This window comes from Pseudorasbora parva, chromosome 13 (genome assembly GCF_024679245.1).
Source record: "Pseudorasbora parva isolate DD20220531a chromosome 13, ASM2467924v1, whole genome shotgun sequence".
In the NCBI taxonomy this organism is placed as follows: Eukaryota; Metazoa; Chordata; class Actinopteri; order Cypriniformes; family Gobionidae; genus Pseudorasbora; species Pseudorasbora parva.
Genome location: NC_090184.1, coordinates 15578162 through 15592942, shown reverse-complemented (window position 1 = coordinate 15592942; position 14781 = coordinate 15578162). Strand labels below are relative to the sequence as shown.

The window sequence follows — 14781 nt, the reverse complement described above, 5'->3', positions numbered from 1 at the left end:
TCTTTATACAGATGTGACGTAATGACGCAACGACATGCTCGAATTTCCAGCGGAAACCCACCAGTACCACTCAAATTATAAAACATTATTACAAGCTCACCGCTGTGAATCGGACTACGGTAAGAAGATCATTTTGAACACTGGCTGGTTATGAACTTGCTAAAAAATTGATTTTGTTCTATTGAGAAAATTTTGCTAACATTACCATTAAATTAGGAAAGCGTTATTTCTAAATGTTCCCTGAATGTTCAAAACGTCCAGTTTCAAAAAAAAAAATTTGTTAAAGGAACATTCTATTTTATAATTTTGCCTTATGGAACATTATATTTGAATGTTCTGACAAATGTCCAATTAAAGTATTTCTAACAAAAATAAAAATAATAATTTTAGCAAAAAATTTCTGAGCAACAGTAAATGTGAATGGACATTACCATGATAAAATCTTGAAGCAGTTATGCATGAATTATCAAAATCTCTGTCTGTACACTTTACACTGGCCAGCCTTATTTCAGTCTCACCTGTTGAGGTCTTGTTCAGGGGAGAAGCCTCCATGGCACCCTGAACATTTCGGCCATTAGAAGTCCCCGTTGGCTCGACAGGAACTTGACCTGGCAGCGGAGGGCACGACCAATCAAAGCTGTCAGACCTGCCCTGTTCGCTTCGGCTGTCCAATCCATCGCCACTCCACCTCCAAATGACGTTGAATGAGCCTCTGCTGCTCAGGGACAAGGATGACATGATGCCCAGCGAAGAATCTGTGGAAGCAGTTCTTCTGGATCCGAAATGGCCTGAGTCGGGAAAATTTCAGACTTCAAATCAGCCATTGAAAACAGAAATAGAAACGGAGCCATAACTTCTTTATTAAAAGCCTATTCTTACCAATGCAGGAGCATTTAGATGAAGATGAAGATGAAGATGAGGAGAATGGATGTTCATCATCATCTGAGCTCTGCTGACTGCCGCTCTGCAGCGTCCTGTCAGCCTGACCTGTGGACACAGAAACAGAAAACTCAGACAGAGACGGAGGTGCTAAATGTCTACAACTGAATTCTCACTGGTAAAAAGGCCATTATGACTAGTAACACTGAGAACAATTTAAGATTGCTAATATTAAAATTAAATGTTCCCTGAATGTTTAAAACGTCCATTTTCAAAAATATTTTTTTTCTTGGTTAAAGGAACATTGTAGTTTATACTTTTTCATTATGGGAACTTTACGTTTGAATGTTCTCTAGATGTTTGAAAAAGTTAGACAAATGTCCAATTCAAATCTTTTTTTTTTTTTAACTAAGAAAATCAGCAAAATTTTGCTGAGCAACAGTAAATGTGAACGGACATTACCATGATAAAAATTTGAAGCAGTTATGCATGAATTATCAAAATCTCTGTCTGTACACTTTACACTGGCCAGCCTTATTTCAGTCTCACCTGTTGAGGTCTTGTTCAGGGGAGAAGCCTCCATGGCACCCTGAACATTTCGGCCATTAGAAGTTGGCTCGACAGGAACTTGACCTGGCAGCGGAGGGCACGACCAATCAAAGCTGTCCGATCCACTCCTGGATCTGGAGTGACCTGAGTCTGGAAAATTTTAGACATCAAATCAGCCATTGAAATTAGAAATAGAAATGGAGCCATAACTTATTTATTAAAATACTATTCTGACCCATGCAAGAGCATTTAGATGAAGTTGAATTGAGGGGATGTTCATCATCATCTGAGCTCTGCTGGCTGCCGCTCTGCCACGCCATCTTCCTCCTGTCCGCCTGACCTGTGGACACAGAAACAGAAAACTCAGACAGAGACGGAGGTGCTAAATATCTTGGAATCGCCTGGATCTGGGTCGGGTCTGGCAGCAGATCGCGGTCATCAGAACAGAGTCTCCAAATCTCCCGACCAGCCGTCTGAGAGGAAGCAGCTCTTCTGGATCTAGAGCGGCCTGAGTCTGGAATATTTCACACATCACATAACATTAGTTGGTAATGTTTTGATAATAATCAATAAACAATGTCAGTGATCAATTACAAATATTGTTACTATAGTTACGTTACTCAAATTGAAAAGTTTTATTTATGCAAGGAATCAAATACATGTGATCACTAAGCTGAGAACATTGGGGGATTTTTAACCTTACACAATTTTCTTCACATTAATGTAGTCAATCATTGTACAACTTTAAACCATTAACAAGTGAAAACCAAAAGCACACTCACCTCCTCTTTCACCCATCATGTGAGCCATCGACATCCTTCGAGTCCAAACTGCAATAAAAAACACAACACAATACAAAATACAATACAATACAATAACCTACAACTCTCCTTAGAAATACTCCTCCCAAAATAAAATAATAATAAAATAAAACAAAAAAATTAAATAAAACTCCAAACTCCTGCTAAAATAAGAAAATAACAATAAATTAAAAGTATCCTCTAAGATAATATGAACAAAAATATAACTTTATAAAGGATATTATCTTCTGATGTTCCTCAAGAGTAAAAGTCTCTCAGAAATTTCCTTCAAGACCGCAAAATCAGCAGCACAGAAAATATTCTGCAAGTTTGTGAATTGGTGAATCAAACCAACAGATAGAGATCGGTTCGCGTGGGTATATATTCATTCAGAATTCATAACACGCGTCGCTATAGCAACTAAAATGCACATGCATGTCTATGGTATATATTCATTCAGAATTCATAACACGCATCGCTATAGTAACTAAAATGCACGCAAGCACATCTATCGTACATATGCATTCAGAATTCATAACGCGTCGTTATAGCAACTAAAATGCACGTGCATGAGTAGAGCACGTGATCACACATCAAATCGGAATACTTTATTAAATAGCTACAGATTTAATTTTGACGTTTTTTAAATGAGATTTATGGTTTCTGAACAGTCATTATTATTATTATTATTATTAGACAATCATTTTCGGTGGAATTATTTTTCCACCGAAAATAATACAAAAATGATTAATTGCACAAACGCGTCCACTAGGCCTACAGTCTGGATTGAGTCGTTGCTTCTGTCCAAAATGCGCAAAACGGCACAAGGGAGGAAAAATGTGGACATAATCTTATTATGAAGTCTATTAATTTAATTCGCCCTTTACTTTGGCAAGCCAGTTTATCTTAAATTGTTCCCAGCGCTGTAGTAATTGCATTTTTACGGGTAAAAACGGATTCAGAGAGCTCTACAATTGAATTATCACTAGTAAAAATACAATTACGACTAACACTGGGAACAATTTAAGATTGCTAATTTGATATGACAAAAAAGTTGTTTAATACACCAGCTTCCATGACTCATAGCTTTAAAGTTTGAAATTTTAAAAGTCACATCAAAGCAAAAAATAAAAGGTTCTTAAAAATCAAACTAATAATCCAGAAACAAACGGAATTCCCCATTAAACTTTTTCAACAAACTCATTTTAAAAAAACAAACATTAAACATTTAAACCTCCTGTAGAGAAGACTATGACTGTATTGAAGATTTCCTGCTGATGTGTTCCAATTCTTTTTTCCATTTAAATTTAAAATGAAGAGAGTCAATAGATTTAGACTCTTCTATACCTGTGGTTCTTTATAGCTAGCATCCTACATTATGAAAGTAACCCCATTTGGAGCACTGCAAATCCGGATTAGCAGTGCTCCAGCACAAAAATAAGAAAGTTTACCTGATTCTGGATAGCAAAACACGGGTTTTCCAAATCTAGACCAAACTTTTGAACAACTGGGTCCTGGACCGGCTTGAGAAGGATTGTTCTCGGGTACTGTGCTCTGTCAAAAGCTTTTCTTGGTGCATTCAGTTCATTTTTCCTCATTGAAATGCAAGTTTTATACTTTTTAAAGTATACTTTAAACATGTAAAATCATCATGTGCAGTATGGTAAAATATAATGCCTAATATCTATCTAAAATATAAGTCACTTACTACCGGTATTCACTTTTTTATTGAACTGAAACTCAACATTACATTTTCAATCATGCAGATGTTCAGAAAAAGAGCTTGAACAAGGACATAAATAATATAAAATGTATTTGAATTTTTTTTTTTTCACTGCTAAAATATACCATGTTTAAATGCCATTTTTTGTTTCTGTTTTACAATATTTTTACAATAACACGACAGTGGGACAGGTATCTTACTGTAACTTATACAATGGTGAACAATCTGAAGGTATAATGAGCGACAGGACCAGAATGAACAGAACTCAAGAGATTAAAGGCATTCAACATACATTCCTAAGTTCTAGGAGAACATTTATGCAAGAAAGCATTAGACTTTAGGTGAAAATCATAACGCAGAGAAAACGCAGCTTTACAGTTCAAAAGATACTCAGAGAAAGGGCAAAAGATTTACCAATAATCTTCTGAATCTCCATCCAGTAAACTCTGATCATATCACAATCCCAGAATACTTGCATTTGTGTGCCCTTAGATAATGTTTTTATTGATAAAATGACAAAATAATGAAATCTAATTCAAGACAAATTGACACACTTAAAACACATATTACCATGTCTTTATTTAACAATTTTAAACATTTAACCAATAAACTTTAAAATGATCTGAGAATATAATACAATAAAAGACTTTCACAATAGAAAACACTTCATGGTTTGTGTACAAATGTTTCCAAATGTGGCATTCCGACGGGAGGGGTTACAGATTTATTTCAGCGACTACGCCACCCTGGAAATTCACCAGGGACGATACCAAGTAAATTCTCTTTGGTTAAGACACCACAGGTTCGTTATCTATATGGGTGAAGAGACGCAGGTCGCATGTATGAAAAATTACTACTTTATTGTATCAATCTTGAATAAAAGACAACTTCAGAGCAGGAGTTGCCAATCTGCATCCGACACACACACACAATACAAATAATACAAAATGACCAGAAGCGGAGGTATCTGGAGGGTTGGGCCCACTGTCCAATTTAGAACGCTCCCGTGATACAATACAAGCCCATACCACACGTGAAGATTGGATACAAGAAAACACAGCACTAAGTGTGAACACCACACTATGGCAGCGGGACGTCACCCTCCAGAAACTCCCAGCTCCTGTAACAAAAAAACACAAAGAAAGAATCTGAACAGACACCAAAAATAACAATACAAAATGAAACATTAACAATTGAAAATATCCCTAAATTAAATTAAATACAAATTCACACTTAACATTCACTCGGACTTCTGGCAGTCCAGTTACAATGTCAGAGTGAGGTGACATACGTTGACTGAATGCACACAGTACTGATATACAGCCACTAGAATCAAACAGGTGGCAGTCGGCAGAAACAGATCGGCCAGCAAGGCCGCTCAGACCTCAAAGGCGATAATCTCAGAAACAGTTACTATTAACTTGATAAAACTGAACAGCACAGAAATGAAACTGTGGTAACAGCAGACATTCAGGAAAACCGAGTGGCAATAAAACAGTCGGACTTGTAGTAGCAACAAAACAGCAGCGCGAGCTCAAACGCGTTTCATGAAGGAGATCGTCACCCCAGCATCATCTATGCCGAGCGTCCGTGAAGGAACGGATTCTCCTGCTAAAACAACAATTGGTTAGCTCACTAAATTGAAACGTTAGTCAAAAAGGTTTAACCATACATACCGAGTGATTGTCACGGAAATGCATAGCTGTACAATTACTCACAGCACGAATCACCGCGGCTCATGTTTACATTAAAACCACTGGAATTGAATGAACGAAAGTTACCACAAACAACATATTAACATGGACAAACAATAGCATTTAGCTTACCTATACATAACAAAAGCCTGCACGCACACGTCACCACAGGGCTGCAGACCAAACATTCCCTCACTGAATGGTGGCACGCCCTCGCCCTGGGGGCGGAGCTTGAAATGACGCACCCTCAGGTAGGACCCAGGGTTTTAAATAGACAGGTCTCAAATGCTGATAGGCCATCACTAAATACAGGGGAGGGAACTTACTCACCCTGCTACACAAACATCAGTGAAACCTGAACCAAAAACTGAAAATTCATGATGGAATTTAATAATGGTGCAAAGAGTGAATAATGGTAAAAACCTAAACAACCACAACAAAACCAACACTGTATTAATGGTCTGATTGTCATAAAGAAAATGAACCATTTCTGTTCACTGTGTGAAATGCCAAATACATTACATGAATAAAATGACAAAAAGCTGAACTCCTCCTGCACTCAATTGAAGGGTTTGACAATTTTCATGGAGATGAAGTTCTGAAAATAAATAAATACAAAATAATTAGCATTGTACATCTTAAGTCTAAACATCACCTTTGTGAAAGAATTGATGAAGTGTGTCTTTACTGGTAATGAATACAACAAGATCCCAATGAATAATAGCACTAAAGGTGCCTTTACACAGCCGAGTTAAGGCGGCTCTAAAGCGGGTCTGTGTCTGCTCAAAATTCTGTGTAAAGACGCAAAGCAGACTTAAAATATGCCGGGTCTGACCCACCTCGGCCCAAAGGCGATGTAGAAACGGTTTTGATTCAGCGTAAATGAACGCGAACTTGTGCCGCCTTAAACTACATCATTGTCGATACAACCGCCAGTCAGCCAGGGCTGCGTTTCCCAAAAGCATCGTAAGCCTAAGTTGATCATAAAAACAATCGTACGAGTGATCTCAATATAAATTTTTTTAATCGAGTCCCGGCCCTAATCGTAACTTAAGTAGCACTTGAAAATGATCGTAGATCTGCGAGTGCTCTGGAGTAATTGTAAAGCTCTAAGGAGAGAGAGTTATGAGGTCACCTACAGGACAACCGGCAGATTACACCTTTAACTTTACTCAAGTGCATTGTGATAATGCTGCAGTGCCCTCTTCCTTTTTGTCAGGCTTGCAAACTCCTGCCATTTCTTGCAGACCTCTTTACCCGATCTTTGAACTAATAATTTAACTTTTAACTTTTAATTTGGTAGCAATGTCCTCCCAGATGTTTTGTTTCTCTTTGTTTGTACGATGCCCTTTAAATCTGTTGAAAATAATATCTTTTCCCGCTCCACCTCCTCTAGAAGGATATTGATTTAGTCTTTTTGAAAGGTATCATTTTTGTTTCAGCCATTTTGTCAGCACCTCAGCCTGTAGGTAGTTGCTTTATAGACGTGTTTTGATTGCTAATCCACATCAGATGACAATTATTAGGTGAACCGTTCAGAGGAAACGATTCCATAAGGTTACATTACAGCACTTCGCAAATGGACAGCGACTCTTGAGTAGCACTTAAGCCTAGTTCACACTGCCCGATTTTTGCCCCGATTTTGAGTCGCCGACAGGTTTTGCGAAATCGCCGACAAATGCCCGAGATCACAGGCAAATCGGTGCTCTAGCACGCGAGTGACAATCACACAGTGTGCAGAACACAATCCTGACTCCCTCTGTCTCTTCAACAATTTCTTCCGTCATAATCTTTTTTCTTTTTCTCCACAAATCAGCGCACATACAATTTGAAGCAAACTTTTTGCAGTTTATCGTTTTTAATAACAATTTTAATAAAAGTTTAATAAAAAAAATCAAAAAATGAATTAAGACAGCGTTTGTAACTTTTGAAGTGCATAAACAATATGTTCCCAGAATCCACGGCCTTTGTTGTTATTGTGACATAAAAGTAGAAAGTTTATAGTTTATAATTAGGCTATGTATTGCACCTAGGCTATCTGTAGCCTATGGCAAAAAATTACAGAGCGAGTTGTTCCCGCTGTCCTAAAGGAACAAAATGCGGCGGCGCTTAATTTCGTTGGACAAAGGCTTAAAGAAAACATAGCCAATAATGTCATAGTTAGGCTATGTTTAAATATTAGCCTATAACATTATTTTTTAATTAAATAGCCTAACTGTCTGTAGGCTATATAGGCCTATTTAATAAATAAGAAGCGAACCAAAATCGTCGGTATGGATTGACGTGTGTAACGTTTTTCTGTTCACAATTAAACAGAATTGTCCAATATTCGAGCTCATGTTATACGAGCTGAGAACTGAACTTTGTTTTGGGGAAATATTACATTCCTGACCACTTTTACAGACTATGGGCTCAGAGAGATAGGCTGTGCAGCCTGATGCTATAATGGAGAGTCCGCGCTCTTCTTTGGTCAGAACCACGGAGAACGACCGCGGACAGGTCCGTCCTACGCACCGAGACTTTTCACAATGCAACAACATATTTAAAGAGCATTAAGCTATAAAATATCTATTATGTAAAGGGAGGGGAAGCAGCCGCAGCGAGCGCAGACACAGAGCGGCCAGAGAAACGGAGGAGCGACTGCAGTATCGCGTTTGTGGAAAACTGCGGAAAAACTGCGGAAAAAGAGCGGGTGTTGAAACCTGTCACCGGAAGAAGTGTGGGTGTATCCTCCACGGATGCGACACCCCTGAACATTTGTTGTGACTGCTCTAAAGTGACTTTCTTTTAAAGTCCACTTTTAATCCTGCGGTAATCTACCCGTAATAATGTTAAAAATACTTTATTTATAGCATTGTCAATCAAGCACAATTTTATTAAGAAATATAAAATAACTATAGAATACCGTAGCCTAAAATAGAAGAATTGCAGAATTACAGTAGGCTAGACCAGTGGTTCCCAAACCTGTCCTGGAGGACCCCCAGCACTGCACATTTAGTATAGCGGTGTCTCATTTCAGAAGGCTGCGTCCTCCGGAGGTCGCATTTGAAGGGTGCATACGTCATAAGGCCGTCTCATTTCAAAAAAGTGAGAAGGACTCTCCAAATGCGACCTTCGAATGCGTCCTTCTTTCACAGGAATTCGGAGTGTGCACAAGGAGTATCCTTCACGGCAGGAGATAACCCACAATTCTTTGCGTCTCCGTTAACAACCGTCATTTTTTTTTATTATTATATGAAAAAACGGCACCACCGCCAGATATACATGCGAGCGTAGGTGTGGTGTTTAAATTAAGTAGTTCAAGCTTTTTTTGTTGTTTTTTTTCTATTACCTCAAACAGATAGTTTTGGTAAACAGGATTACAACTGTTTAGTGCATTTTAAACGTTTAGAACAGTACATTGCTGTCAAGACAAGAAACATTTCATAGTCATTTTCAAGTTATAAATAATTTTCATTCATATAACTGGCGTGAGAGTGCAACGAGGCTGAACTTGTTGGCATAGCAACGTGATACTTCCTGCCTGTGTGTCCTACGAAGGACGTCTCGTTTAATTCTGATTGAGGACACTTCGTATACTGCATCCTACACAGGACGTGTCCTCCGGAGGACGCAGCCTTCGAAATTTGACAAAATGAGACACAGCTTATGTCTCCCTCATCAGACACACCCACTTCAGGTCTTGCCATCTCTGCTAATGAGCTGATGAGTTGGATCGGTATGTCTGATGAGGGAAACATGCAAAATGTGCAGTGCTAGGGGTCCTCCAGGACAGGTTGGGGAACCACTGGGCTAGGCCTACAAAATTATGACAAACATCAAAAGCGCTATATAGCAAGCAGAACAAAATTATTTAAAACTCTGTATTTTTATTTTTGGCCTATTTTTAGACATTATTTCATTATTTGTTTTAAATTAATTTATAAAACTTTGTTAAAACTATTAAAACTTAAAAACTTTTTTTTTAAATAATGTTCAAGGCATTGTTACCCGCGATTTTAATTCCTGTGTAAATGCATTTATGCCGATTCAGAGAAGGATTAAACGGTCTGTGTAAATGCACATTTTTAAATTTTTGTGATTTTATGCCGCTGCAGAATCGGTTTCTGTGCCGCGTTTGCTGTGTAAAGATGCCTTAACTGTCCAATACCCACAACGTATTGTAACGTTAACGTTAGTTCATTTTCCACAGCTGCTTAACGTTGTTACAAAAGTTAATGTTATGCCTAGCTTGGAACAATACTACATAAAGTTTAAACGACACCAACAACAAATATAAGTTGATAATTCAATAAATTAAACTGAAACAGTAACAAATACATAGAGCATCTTCACAAATATCAGCTAAATTTGAGAACATACAAAACGGTTAACGCGACGGGTCTGACAGACGAGTCAGATAGCACCTAAAATACAATACCAAATTAACGCTCTAAAACAGGTTATGTGACAAAAGAAACAAAATACAATTCTTAATGTTTACCTCAGAAGCGGGAGGTTTATCCTACTCCGAAATCTGACTGAAAGTGATGATGATCCATGCATGTAATGGCGATTAGTGTGTGTAAAGAAATTTGTTTGCCCCGCTGACTGAGGTTCTTGCTCCCACAATGCAACGCAACTAAAAATATGGAAAAAGACCGGTAAAACACAAATACGGAAAATTCCTTCAATGCCGTAAATGCATTTATGCCGCTTCAGAGAAGGATTAAACGGTCTGTGTAAATGCACATTTTTGTGATTTTATGCTCCTGCAGAATCGGTTTCTGTGTAAAGATGCCTTAAGACTAGCACAACCAGGCCGATGAACAGCCACTTAAATTTGCGCCACACTATGAATTTGCACGTCTTGCATGGACTTGTGAACCAAAAGAACGAGGTTTCAGGTCGCCTGAGAGGTTTAAAAGAGAAACAAATCTTGTAATCATCTTCTGTTAACACACAGAACAATAAACTTATTTAAGTGAGAGTTCGATTACTTGGGAGGATGGAGTTTTGGATTCATATTGGGCTCATCTCTGCCTTTTCCAGCAGGTCTCTCATCCGCTTCCTTCTCATTCACAATCTCCAAAGTCAGCTCCACCTTTCCCTGAAAAAAAAAAACCGATAAAAAAGGCCCAATTAAATCAAGCTCAACATGAAATGACATCCACAACCCATTTGATCAAACCAAGTGAAGCGTATTCAAAGGGGTAATTCATTGCTGGCAAAATGGGATTTAAATAAAAGTTGGCTGCCTATGCAGTAGAAAGGCTTTTAGGCAAACAAGTCAGAAAACTTCAACACCCATAATGCACTGGGCATGTTGCCGTCCAAAAGCCACTCCCGATCTGCTCCTACTAAGTCAAATTCTGCCTTGCTTGAGAAGGAAATACTTTTGAGCAAACTTTTAGTAGCCTCTCGAGGAGAAATCACAACACATGAACACAGCTCATACAAAGAAACTCAGTGACATACACGGTTAAAATTAATTACAAATTGAGGAGTTTTTATATTTATAATATATATATTTATGAATCTATTAATCTGTACAGTGAAAACTAGTGTTATTTTATATTTGATAACTTTATTAGATGTATTTTGTAGGCCATTACCTGAACAGTAATGTTAGACCTTCCTGAGATTTAAGCACTGTATTTCATTTGTTTGTTTTATTGTCTATTTATTGTATGTATTTTACCATTTGTCCGACTGGATATGGCGAATGTTTAATCTATCAACAAGCTCCGTTTCACCTTCGTTGCTCCGGTTGGTTTCAGCGCTATCCAATCGTTTAAAAACATTTAAAAATGCTACTGGTCTGAAACTTTTGACCGGTAGTGTAGCCTATGTATGTATTTCCTTCACATTCATGTTAAAAATAATACTAGGACATAGTATGACGAGACATAGTATGAGGAGATTTAATGTTAATGGACACAAAAACTGTAGTTTACTATTACTTCAACTATACAATTTTTTATTATTTTAAAAATATATTAATGAATGTGTAACATGTTGTAAAGTGTTTCCCATTTGACTGTATATTCAGTCATATTATTTCTTTCACGTTCATGTTCAAGGCCTTGAACAAGTGAAACATGTTTTTCTGCACGAAAACATATAGGGAAAATAATAGGTTTAAAACATATTTAAATGGCTGAACTTGTGACTCTTATGCCCATATCATGGCATTTCTGCAGAAAGACTCGATAGGATTAGTCTTGTCATCCATGAAAACGAAATTAATACGTTTTATTAACTAATAATTGTTTAATATTACGACAAATAATATATTTTGACAAATGCAAAAAAAAGTATGTTTAGCTTTCATGATAAAACGTGTATTCACTCACCACATCAGGATTGTCTTATTGGCTTAAATGCATGTTTCAAGGATATGAAAAGAAAAGTATGGTGACTTTATTAAAAAGTATTGTTGTTAAATATTTTAGACATCGTTCCGATTAATATCCATGTGAAAACTGCCGTAAAAAGCTTATATTTAACGAAAGAAAATCACGCGTGTGGGTAGCGCTGCTCACTTCCGGTTATGTGGACGACGTGGTTCTGAAACTGTTGCGTGCTGTAGCGCGTTCTTCATCGCGTCACTCTCAGCTCGCTCTAATCCGGTGTCTTGACTAATCCTGTCTGCCTATGAAATTGTGTCCGCTGGTAGAGGTTTTAAATCGCTGATCAAAAGTTGTTATACATGGTTCTGGACAAGCAATTGTTTAAAAATAAACTATGAATTCATTGCCATTCTACACACATACACACGCAAAACATTTATTTGAAATATGTAATTGATTGCTAATTATTTTGACTGATAAACTAAGTACGTTACCAGTACAAAATCATGACATAGTAATGTACCTATAATGTAAATAATAAAGAATTAAAAAAAAAAAACCCAGCAACAGAACAGGTGCACAAAATAAATAGATTATATACGAGATATGCTTATATATCTTATCATTAAAGACTATTTTAACACAATTTAAACAGCAAAAATCAAAACGCGATTTTGTAAGAATTGTAATCAGGCTCTGAACAGATTACCTATTAAAATTTCTTTCAGCCAATAGAATCGCTCTGCGGGTCCCGTATGTGTAATTTAACCCCTTAAACTCCGTGGACTATGTACAGGGACGGGAATGACATATACTTTCCATTTTAAATGTCTGTGGAAGAGCTATGATGTCAAGATGATTTGAAAGCTTAGAGTCTCTACTTTCTGGAGATATGCATCACTTTGACATTTGTTTTACACAAAGTAATGTACACTAAATTACTCTGGTACCATTTCCGGCTGGATTTAGCCTACCCAAATTGAAAAGCCTCCCATACACACATACAGTGGTCAAGGTTCAAAATGTTGGTGTCATTTTACAGGAAACCCTTTAAAGTTACATAAAACACTGCTAAAAGTCATAAACATGTAAGTAAATGTTGAAAGCTGTTATAACCCCCCCAAAATTATGTGCTTTTAGATTTTTTTATATAAATAAATTTTTGAAAGTGTGTAACTCAAGCCCTGTGTGCTCTAGGACCCTGCAGACAGTTTGGGCTGCTTCCAGCATATATAATTAATTTAATGACACTGGGATATTGCATTTATATCACTATATATGGTGGTGGAGGGGGGTAGCAGGGTCGGGGGAGGGCGGAAAAGGGGGGTCATCCCTTCAGATCTATTTGAATAAATCTTGCATACAACATGACACAGACAAACTTCTTTTTTCCTCTATTTTCTGGAATTTAGTGGAAATAGCCCAAACTGTCTGCAGGTTCCTAGACCACACAGGGCCTGACTTACACACTTTCAAAAATGAATTTATGGGGGAAAAAATCAAAAAGCGCCTACTTTTGGGGGGTTATTACAGCTTAGACAACATATACTTCCATGTTTATGACTTTTAGCAGTGTTTTATGTAACTTTAAAGGGTTTCCTGTAAAATAACACCAACATTTTGAACCTAGACCACTGTATGTGTGTATGGGAAGCTTTTCAATTTGGGTAGGCCAAATCCTGGCGGAAATCCCAAAAGATGTCCCTGAGTGTAATTTAAACTACAGTGATAAAACACCACTCTGCCTCTTTTCATTTTCATTTCATTTTCATTTAAAACAATCTTAAACATATTAATAACCACACAGATGTGGTTCAGGTAAAGCGTACCTTTATTATCTTCACTGCATGTATATTTATAACAAAACAAAATATAAAAAACAACGCTGCCGCTTTTTGTTTACTTTTTTTTATTAAAAAATATTTGAAATATTAATATGTGGTTCAGACAATAAGTGTGCATATATCAATGCAATAAATGAAATATGACATAAAAAAGCAACAACTGAGTCTTAAATGTCAGTTTATGTAAGATCAAATAGCCATTATAAAGGTATATGAAGCTATACAAGAAATAAAGCAAACAATCCAGTCAAACGACAAGGTAAAATGACAAGTTCAAATATTCCAGCCGCTGTGAGTAAAGATCGGTCGTATATAAGGCGCTATATAAATAAAGATGACTTGTCTTGACGTTTAAAATCAAAGCAAATGTGGCTGTGATGATTGATGACTTCTTCCCAGTCTTGCAGTCTCTCGTGTTCTTGCTCAGACGTGGACAGGCTCTGAGTTCCCAGTCAGGTCGGGGTTGGACATCAGGCTTCGGCTCAAGTCTCGAGCTCAAGCCCTCCACCAAGGACAGCAAGTATGTTGTTTCCTATTCAATACAAAGATTATATGAACAAATCAACTCATGAATGATTTTTAGAGTTTATTACACTGTATATTTTCCTGTTTATTACAGTAAAGCCGCTTTGAAATGATCTGTATTGTATAAAGCACTTTATAAATGAAGGTGACTTGACTATAAGAAGAACGCAACTGTGAAATAAGACAACTGATAATAATCCTACTCTGTCTGTTACACTTCCTCACACCTGCTGAAATCACTGATCGAGTGAATCTCCTGAAATTCTCCAATCTACAGTAGGTCATCTCATCCATTTATGTTGTGACATCTGCTCTAACGTCGGCCGTTTAGTTGGATCCCGGGCTAGGCACTGGCTAATCAGATCCCTGTATTCTGTACAAATTTTAATAAGGAGTTAGTCATGCATCTCTGAAAACAGCATCTAAAACATGATT

At 37.3% G+C, this 14781-nt stretch overlaps 1 long non-coding RNA gene across 2 annotated transcripts; it reads right to left on the bottom strand.

Moving 5' to 3' along the window:
* Positions 1-4530: 4530 nt before the first annotated feature.
* LOC137038099 (uncharacterized) lies at positions 4531-12185 on the bottom strand. Of its 2 annotated transcripts, XR_010897379.1 has the most exons (4): positions 11981-12185; positions 10625-10734; positions 10129-10266; positions 4531-6243 (listed from the first exon to the last, which is right to left on the bottom strand). It is a non-coding gene; the product is annotated as an uncharacterized lncRNA (long non-coding RNA). The 2 variants fall into 2 exon arrangements; XR_010897378.1 differs by lacking the exon at positions 10129-10266.
* Positions 12186-14781: the final 2596 nt, after the last annotated feature.